This window comes from Petaurus breviceps, unplaced genomic scaffold (genome assembly GCF_028583685.1).
Source record: "Petaurus breviceps papuanus isolate PSGF00001 unplaced genomic scaffold, PetGlider_PUasm1.0 556, whole genome shotgun sequence".
NCBI classification, from domain to species: Eukaryota; Metazoa; Chordata; class Mammalia; order Diprotodontia; family Petauridae; genus Petaurus; species Petaurus breviceps.
In genome coordinates, this window is record NW_027186374.1 from 3,834,636 (window position 1) to 3,844,943 (window position 10,308).

The following is a 10,308-nucleotide window of genomic DNA, read 5'->3' on the forward strand; positions in this document are numbered from 1 at the left end:
CTTAGAACAGAGAATGTCAGAGTTGGGAAGGATCTTAGAACAGAGAATGTCAGAGTTGGGAAGTATCTTAGAACAGAGCATGTCAGAGTTGGGAATGACCTTAAAACAGAGAATGTCAGAGTTGGGAAGGATCTTAGAACATAGAACATAGAATGTCAGAGTTGGGAATGACCTTAGAGCATAAAGCAGAGAATGGCAGAGGTGGGAGGAGGTTAAGAACAGAGAAGGAAGAAAGCAGGGAGGCAACAAGCATTTATTAAGTGCTTAATGTGCTCCAAGAACTATTCTAAGCACCTTAGAACATGAAACATAGAATGTCAAAAGTGTAATGGACTTTAGAACCCTAAATTTGGAGTCAAGAGATGGATTAAAATCCCTTCATATTTTCCAATGTAAATGGGAGTAAGAGTATATGAAACTTTGCTGTCTCACAGTCTTATGGTGAGGACAGCGCTTTGTAAAGTTTCAAGCATATATTAAGTGCCTACTGTGTACACTGGTTCTGAGTGCACAGCAGGGCATGGGAAGTGGTACCACAATACACAGCCTCAGGCACTTACTAGCTGTGGGACTCTGGGCAAGTCAAATCTCTGCTCTCTGCCTCAGTCTCCCCATATGTCAAAGGAGGACAATAATGCATCTGCCCCACGAGGATGTTGTGAGGCTTTCTTGAGAGAGTGGTAACGCTCCTTGCTGCCCTCAAAGCTCCATGTAAATGCTGACTAGAGACATTGTCAGAACATGGAAGGACAGTGCTAGAAGGGGCCCTGGAGACCAGAGTCCAACCTCCTCATCTGACAGAGTAAACTAAAGGCCAGAGAGGGGCCCTGCCTTGGATGCCCAGGTGGGCAGTGGGCCTGGTGGGTACAGAGGCCAGGGTCTCTCCCCCATTACACCCTGACGCCTCCTTTAGAGAATTCGTGTGTAAAGAGGCCATACCCCTTGGACTGGATGCCTCCGTGGCCTCAGGAAACTGTCCTTGGAGGTGGCCTCAGCCTGGGTGCTCCCACACAGCCCCTGGGGAGCCGCCTGGGCACCTGCTGGAGGGCTGGAGGCAGCAGCCTCCCCAAGGCAGGCTACACACCTTGGGACCCATCACTGGGTACCTTCCCCTCCCCCTTGGTCTACTGTCTTTCTTCATCTGAGTGTAAGCCAAGGGCTGCTTTTCTCTTTGTCCCTCATCACTTAGCACAGTACCTGGCACACAGCAGGTGCTTAATAAATGTTTACTGACTGTTGATCTAGATTCACATCCTACACCTCAGATACACACTAGCCGTGTGACCCTGTAAAAGTCACTTGCCCTCTCAGAGTCCCGGCAACTCTCCAAGACAATCAAGTTGCCATTACTGATAGAGGACGCTCCCGTGGACAGAAGAGACCCCATGTCCAGTCCAAAAACAAACTTTGCAGACCATGTCTAGAGGGCCCACAAGTACATGTGAACCGTGGTCATGTTGTATGTATAAAATGAGGCCAACAGCATCAGGCTCCCTCCCTCACCTTTAGGGTCAAATAGGAAATCTTTTGTTTGTGATTCAAAGCCATTCCTAAAGTAGCTAGGAGGCAGACCGAGGCTTGGAGTCGAGAAGATCTGAGTTCAAATTCAGCCTCAGAGACGTGGTGGCTGTGTGACCTTGGACATGTCACTTAACCGCCACCTGACTCAGTTTCCTTATCTGTGAAATGGGGATAACAATACCACCTACATCGTAGGGCGGTTGTGAGGTAAACATGCCAGATCAATGTTAGCACCTTCCCAGATTCCTCCCTCTTACATCCCCCCACATACTCCGTGAGTCTGGACACTGAAACGGTATCGACCGGAGATCTTGACCGTAATGCTAAGGGGGACATTGAGGCCCGGGGGAGCCTCAGGCCCCAGGGTCACCTGTCATGGGGGCCCTTGTTGTCCTCTGGAGGAGATAATGACGCCCTCAAAGAGTCAAAGCAAGTGTGGGAGCTCCTGCTGTCTCTACTGAGAAGGGGACATTGGGTCAAGGGTAAGTTATGGAATGTCTGGGGACAGTCCACCACCAGCCCCTGGAGGCAGACCTTTCAAGGATGGGCCAGGTCCACCTGCAACACTGCCAGGCAAGTCACCTGCCCTCTCTCAGCTCAGCTTCCCCATCAGTGAGAGGAGGAGGCTGGACCTGCCTCCGTCCAGCTCTCTCTGTGACCTCTGAGCCTGGACTTCCCCAGTCACACAGCTAGAAGGCCTCTCTGCCTGGGGGTCAGACGCCATTATTTTCCCCATTTTGACAGATGAGGGAACAGAGGCAGGTGGGTTAAGTGGTCACACAGGTAGTGTCTGTGGCAGGATCTGAACCCTGGTTTTTCTGACTCCAAGTTCACCTCTCTATCCATTAGTCCACACTCCCTCCCAAAGACATTTATTTCAGTAACTGAAGGACTCCTCATTCAGTCAATATCGGCCTTCCCTTCACTGAGACAGATCACAAGCTGCTGATGACTCAGGTGGTGGCTTTGGCCACAAAGCTCGGCCCCTGGCAGCCACCCCCAGGCTCAGCCAGGCTGGCCTTTGGAGGACCAATGCTGACAAACATCTGGGCTGCCGTTGGCCAGCCGGACAGACCTCACTCTCCTGCTGCGGCCTGGCTTGGCCCGAGCCAACCCCTCTACCAAAGAAGGATCCCAGGGACTCTCTTGCACACGGCTTTAGTCCAAAGGAGGCCATGAAAGCTGCAGGACACAATATTTTATCTAGAAAACCCTACGAGCTTAACTACAAACTGAAACACTGTCTTCAATCAAGTAGCAAGGTATAAAATAAACTCAAATAAGGCATTCTACTTCCTGCCAATTACACACAAATCTAAGCAAGAAGAGATAGGAAAATTCCATTTCAAATAACAGAATCAGCCGTGTGCTTTCTATCACAGTGACAGCTGACATGACCTACTCCATTGGCAGTGAGGGAGACCTGAGTTCAAATCTTGTTTTAGACACTTAACTAGCTGTGTAGCCCCAGGCAAACCACTTAACAGGCATCAGCCTCAGTTTCCTCCTCCAGAAGATTGAAGGGCTGGATTTGATGGCCTCTAGAGATCCTTCCAGTTCTAAGAGGAGAGGGGCTAAGGGTCATGAGGCCAGTTTGCCGGCCATTACAATTGTCCAGGTTAGAGGTGAAGAGGAATTGCATGAAGGAGGTGTTAGTGAGAGGGAAAGAGAGACAAAGAAGGCTCCAGTGACCTGGGTGACTGGAGGAAAAGTCAGTGTCCTCAATAGACTTGGGGCACTGGAGGAAAGGTAGGCCTCGGACCAGGGAAGAAGCCTGCCTCTTCCTCTGAGAAGGGGGCAGAAGATACTCATTTGGAAGGCCTCAGTCTTTGCTGGATGGAGACCATTGGGGTGCCATGCTTTGGGATAAGAAGCTTTGGGCCAGTGGGAAAAGCCTGGCACAGCCAAGCACGGCTCGTACCCGCCGACACCCTTGGTGGTCACAGTCTCATTCCTTAGAGCCCCCAACATCCCCAGTAGGAGGCAGGCCTATGGTCATGCCCATTTTACAGCTGTGACTGCACCCGTGTTTCTGACCTCTGCCTGCACTGCAACTGTCTGGGTTTTATTGAAGTTGTTTGGAAATCACTGATGTGGAGCTCCCATGAGGACTGGCCCTCTGCTGGACCTTGGACATGAAAAGACAAGACATTCCCTCAAGATGATGACAGTCTATTGTATTTTCTGATGAATGAATTCAAGACAATTTGAGGAAGTACAGAGTTTTAACATCCAGGGGAATCAGAGAAAGGCCTGCTATAGAGACTGTTACCTGAGCTGAGCCTTGAAGACAGCCAAGGATTCCTAGAGACAGAGGAGAGGAGGGAGGGCATTCTAGGCATGGGGTACAGCCTGGGAAAAGGCATGGAGGTGGGAAATGAAAAAGCATTAGTGAACAGCAAATAGCCTGGAATAAGAGTGAAGGGGACTAATGTGAAGTAAATCTGGAAAGAGAGGCCACAACCAGGCTGTGAGGCCACTTTTCAAAGGGGCAAAGCGGTTTGCATTTTGTCTTAGTGACAATAGGGAGCCATTAAAGTTTCTGGAACAGGTGAGGGACAGGGTGTCACTTTAGAAAAGTCCGAAGATAAAGCAAAGAAATCTGGGGGAAAGTGAATAACTTCCCTTTTAATTCCCCATATACATACACCCCAACAAACGCACAGTTTATCCCTTCTGTAAACCTATCCTGAGAACTACAGCAGATCTGCCTCAGTGTATAAAGTGCTGGGCTTGGAGTCAGAAAGAAGTGTGTTCAAATCTGACCTCAGACACACTAGCTGTATGACCCTGGGCAAGTCACTTCACCCTGTTTGCCTCAGTTTCCTCGTCTGTAAAACAGGAGAAATAACAGCATCTCAGGAATCAAATGAGATAATAATTGTAAAGCCCTTAGCACGGTGCCTGGCACCTGGCAAGCACTTTATAAATGGTACCTATATATTCTCATTATATTGATGAGGAGGAATGGGCTTAGAGTCAAAGGACCTGGGTTCAAATCCAGCCTCGATCTTTTCTACTACCTGTGTGACCCTGAGAAAGTCACTTTTCCTCTGGGAAAAGCCTGAGATGGGGAGAAGCAGAAACCCCTTGAAATAGTCCAAGGATGAGGGGATGAGGGCTTGCAGCAGGTGGGGGCAGTGGTGAGGAGGGAAGAGCCGTAAGTCAGGTAGAATCCACAGACTTTGGCGAAGAATTGGGTCTAGGAGGGGAGAGAGAGTGAGAAGTCAAGAATGGCACGAGGCTGCAAGCCTGGAGGCCAGGAGGAGGGGGCAGCTCTTCACCACAGTCTTCAAGGAAGGGAGAGTGAAGGGTTTGTTGGGAAAGACAATGAACTGTGCTCCCCTAGCCATGGGCTCTGAGATGTCTGCTAGGCAGCTGGAGAGGCCAGACTGGCCAGCAGGGCCGGTAGGGCTAGAGAGACAGGATGAGAATCAGCAGCATGGGCATGAGCAGTAAATACAGGGGAGGAAAGTAGGAGAAAGGAGGCCAAGACGCAGCCCCTGGGCAGCGTGACCTAACTGAGGATTCAGCCCAGGACACAGAGAAGCAGCCCGGGAACCAGGAGGGGTGTGCCCCCAAACCCAGAGAGATCCAGGAGGAGAGAAGGATCCCCAGTGTCCGAGGCCACTGAGGGGTCAACAAGAAAAGACGCTGGATTTGGCAGCAAAGGGACCGTGGGGGGCCTTTGGGGAAGCAGCCGAATGACAAGCTCAGAAGCCGGATTTAAGAGCATTGAAAGGAGAGAGGACAGAAGTGGAGGCATCAGTGGTAGCCCTTGGCCCGTAAGGCTGAGGGACAGGGGGGTGGCAGTGAGTAGGGACAGACAGACGTAGTAAAGGGGAGCCTGAAGACAAGGGAGAAGGGAGAGGTCTGGAAGCAGAGACAGGGCGTGCTGACTCCTCATCTGTTAAAGGAAGGCTCCCCCTGGTCCGTCAGTGCCCCAGTTTCCATGTTCTATGTTCTGTATTTTAGAGTTCTTTTCAGCTGACATCTCATGCCTTTCCCAACTCTAACATTCTCTGTTCTGAGCTCTTAACTGGTATTTAATGTTCTCTTCCAGTCCCAGGCTGTGTTCTAGGGTCCCTCCAAGCTTTGACGTTCTGTGATTCCGATAACCCGAGAGACTTTGGTCATATCCAGGGAAGTTTAGGCACACGCTCTGGAGGAAGGATTGGTCAAGGATTTCACATGCTTCAGACGGCCCCAGAAAGATGACGGCTAAACTCAGGCTTGGGGATCCAGCAATTAGCAAGTCACAAGTGACCTCTAGACTGGTCCAATCCTTGGCTCTCAGATATAAGGCCAGGAAAGGACCTCAGAGGTCAGCCCACCCAAACCCTACCCTAACTTCACCCTTCAAGTCCATTTAGCCTGAGAAAGAAAAGGCTTAGGGAGGACAAGGGCTCTGTCTCCAGTCTTTAATATGGCAGAGAGTGTGTTCCAATGTGCTGAGCTCTCTTCTTCCAGGTTTAACCCAAGCCCAACCTTGGCCACAGCCTGGAACAAGTGAGTGGAGTGAAGGGACATCTAGTACAACCAACTGAGCCCAATCCAGCAGCCCCAACTCTGCTGCCGAGCTCTCAGGGTATCCTAGGCCTGGGGGACATCTGCTTCAGCTTGTAGCTGGTGAATGTTATCTGTATTATTCATTGGTCGTTTCATGGAGAGCTCAGCCCCAGCCTGCCAGTGGGGACAGTTTTAAATTTACCCATCTCACTTTGTAAAAGGGACAAAAAAAGGAGGAAGGGCCCAACTCCAGAAATAATCTGCCAAGGAAGACCAGTTCTGGTTGTGGGATCAAGACCCTCCGTCCATGAACAGAACAGACATTCCAGCTCAAGGTCTACCAGGGGCCAAGACTATTGGCAGAAATTACCATGCAGTAGCTGCACATTCATTCCTGTGAGAAATTCTTAAGAACCAATTACTGAACATACAAATCCAAATAGAGGCCTCACTTTTTTCTGGCTTATATAAAAATAAAGCTGGGAACAAACATTTACTATTGCTTTCCAGCATGTAACTATATTTTTCCCCTTCAGAGACACCTCAGCGCCCAGTGCCTAGGATGAAAAGAAAACAGTCATTTGCCCCCAAGAAACTTGTACTCTCCCATGCAGTAGGGAGACTCTCACACCAGTGATCACTAACCCAAATATCTGCCACCTCTGCCCACCAGACAACTGAGGCAATCAGAGAAAGCCTCCTGGAGGAGCCAGCATCTACACTGGGCCTTGAAGCAAGCTGAGGATTTTAGGAGGGCAATCCAGGTTTAGGGAACAGCTAATACAGAGACAAAGGGGGAGGAGAGAAGGGGGTGGAGCTCAGCAAGTTGACTGCTCTAACTGGAACCCAAAGGTCTCTAGGGGGAACAATGCCAGCTCAGCCTAGAAAGGCAGGTGGGGGTCAGATGGTGATGGCCATCCAACGCCAACCAGAGGAATGTCACCCTTTAACCAAGAGGCATTAGGGAACCATGGAAGGGTTCTGAGGAAGGAAATGACATGTTCAGTCTCAAGCCATAAGGATGCATATTTTAATAGTTACAAAGGGAATGAAGAGCATGGGCACAAGAATCAGGGGGTACAAGGAAAAGGTTGCAAAACAGTCCAGGTGAGAAGGGGAGAGAGCCTGTCCCAAAGTGGTAGCCACGGTGGAGACAAGGGGGCTGGACAGGAGGGGGGCCACAGAGCTGCACAGACAATACTTAGCAACCAACTGAATGGAAGGAGGCATCATGCAAGAAAAAGACACTAAGGACATGTTAAGGACGTGTACATGGGCAACTAAGAACATTGATGCCCTAAGAGGCAAAAAAAAAAGGAAACTTGGAGAGGGCACGGCCATTTTGGACTTAAGAAGGTGCTGTTGGGGCATGCTGGTGGAGCTGTCTAGCTGATAACAGCAGTCAGACTTAGAGCTAAGAACAGAGGCACTTGAGATGTATAGATAAATGGAGAGAGAAAGAGAGACAGAGAGAGACACTGAAATATAGATACATGAATGGATAAATAGATGGATATAGATAGAAATGTATAGCTATAGTTGGAAATACCAGTGAAAGAGGGAAAAAAAACAAATGGAAAAAAGAAAGAGAGAGAGAGAGAGAGAGAGAGAGAGAGAGAGAGAGAGAGAGAGACAGAGACAGAGAGAGAGAGAGAGAGACAGAGAATTGAGGCATTATCTGCATAGAAGTAATCACTGGACCCATGAGTGCACCACTAGAGACTACAAAGAGAAGAGCGAAGGGGACCCAGGACAGAGCCCACACAGGGACCGCACATGGCTTGCTCTCCACTTCTGTGATGCATTTATGTCCAACCCTGTATTCTCTCTGTGTCGGGCCGTCTCCTCCACCCCTCGGTCGGGCTGCCCTCTCTGTAGGAGCAGGGATCTCCTTCTGAATTACCCTCTCCCTCTAGCCTAGCCGCCAAGCACTGGACTCTAATACAGTTGGTGCATCACTGGATTGGATTGTGTCATGTTGTGTTGTTTTAGGCTGACTTGGATTGGGTTTGACTGAACTGAACTGAAATGGAGACGCCAAGCACTTCCCATAAAGGTTGTGTGCAGATCCAGCCTCAGAAAGGCGGCCATGGATGAGGCATGATTTCAGGCAGCTCTGGAAAGCTCAGTGACCACCAAACATGCGTCTCCCTGAAGGAACAAAGATCTGCCTGCAGTCCTCGACTTCTTTAGGTCCTTAAAGGCTGGGTGGGCAACGTTTGAATTCCTTCCACGAAGGAAATGCTGGGTTTCTGTTAGGGGTCAGTGAGAACAAAGACGCTGTTTTGCCCATCTCAGTTGACAGACCTGCCCTTCCCTGTAGCCTGCAGTGAACGCCTGCTTTACATGGAAGGGGGCATGGCCCAAACATCAGAAGAAGCCAGTGTCCCATCAAGGACTGGGCCTGGGAGGCCCCTTTTCACAGATGTCAGACCTCGGAGGGTCCATTGAACTCAGTACAGAGAATGTCAGGGGCAGGGGCTCTAGAACAGAGTGACAGCTAGAAAAGAGCGTAGAACTCAGAAGAGAGAACATTAGAACTAGGAGGGACTTAGAAAGGACATAGAATGTAGGAGCTAAAACGTGTCCTGCTCAAATCCAGGAAGCATTTATTAAGAACCTACTATGCGCATTTCACTGGTGCAAGCACTGAGAAAATAAAGATGGAGGAGGAGAGGAGGGGGTCTCCGGCCTCCAGAGCTTGTGTTCTCCAGAATGACAGATCTTTCCCATAGAGCGGAAGGCTGCTGGAGCTGGCTCAGAGGGCAGGACCCCCAGCCCCGTCTCTTGGCTCTCTCCTGACCTCTGGTCACCCCAGACCCTTCCCATCGCCCTTGCTCTGAGAGTTGTGTTCCCAGAGAACAAAAGGCATGATTGGCCCCAGGGGTCCCTGGTGCCCAACGCAGCACCTGGCAGACAGAAGATGTTTGTTGATTGACTGACTGAGACCATCCTCAGAAAGCGGGGCCCCTCTTTGCTGCCATTTACCTTTTTTCTCAGAAGAAAGCCCCCTGTGCCCCATGACCTGTGCCCCGAATACATGCTCTCTGACATGGTGGAAGGCGTGTGGGCCCGTCTGTTCTGCAGCCTCAGCCGTCGATGGCAGTGCCGAGGACGCTCCTGGCCCTGGTGCTGTCTTCGCTCTGGCATCATCTGCCCTGATCAGCACAGCAGCCTACCAGGGAGCCGCCAGCTCTGGGACAGGCATGGCTCCCTCTCCTTCCCTCCAGCCCCTTCCTTTCTTCTTCCTTCCACCCACCACTTCTTACTCCTCCCATCCTGCCCCCTTCCCCATCTTCCTTTGGCCCTCTCTTTCCCTTTAGAGAGATCCTAGGAAATGCTGCATTATTGCCCGGCAGGATTGTGACATCAACGTTCCAGCCGGGTCAGGGGAGGAGAGAAAGACAAGAAGGGGGACAGACTGGGAAGTGGGGGGCAGAGCCTGCTCGGAGAAGGGGGCGTGGGAGTGCTTTCCATCCCCAACCCCTTCTCACCAAAGCTGCTTCAGCACCCTGTCATCAGACTGTGAACATAAATACTGTGACTTCTGAGAAAGGTCCAGAGGCTTCCCCAGACAAGGGACCCACGGGGTCCATGACAATGAAAAGGTAAAGAGCCCTCAGTCTGCAGAGGGAGAGGCAGCTCTGGCCCTGCTCACTCATTGCCAAGCACCGTGCTAAGCAAGCATTTTATAATACAGTAATTACCTGATTTATCATCTGATGGCTGTCACTTAATAATTATTTAGTACAAATACTGTCTTATGTGGTGTTCACAATAACCCTGGGAGGTAGGTGCTGTTATTACTCCCAACTTGCCATTGGGGAAACTGAGGCAGACAGAGGTTAAATGACTTGCCCAGGGTCACACAGCTAGTCTGAGGCTAAATCTGAACTCAGGTCTTCCTGACTCCAGGCTCAGAATGTTATCCACTGCGGTTGTCAGCTTGTTTCAGCTATATCCGACTCTCCATGACCCCATTTGGGGTTTTCTTGGCAGAGATCCCAGAGTGGTTTGTCATTGACTTCTCCAGCTCATGTTGCAGATGAGGAAACTGAGGCAAACAGGGTTAAGTGACTTGCCCAGGGTCACACGGCATCTGAGTCTAGATTTGAACCCAGGTCCTCTTAACTCCTGAGCTGGTGCTCCATCCACTGGGCCACCCAGCTGCCTTCCTACCTGGAAGAAGAGAAGACTGAACTCAGGGGCCTCTCAGGGCTCTCCCAGTTCCAGCACTGTCTGAAGCTCTAACAGGTCTGAGGTCAGAGGATACATTCA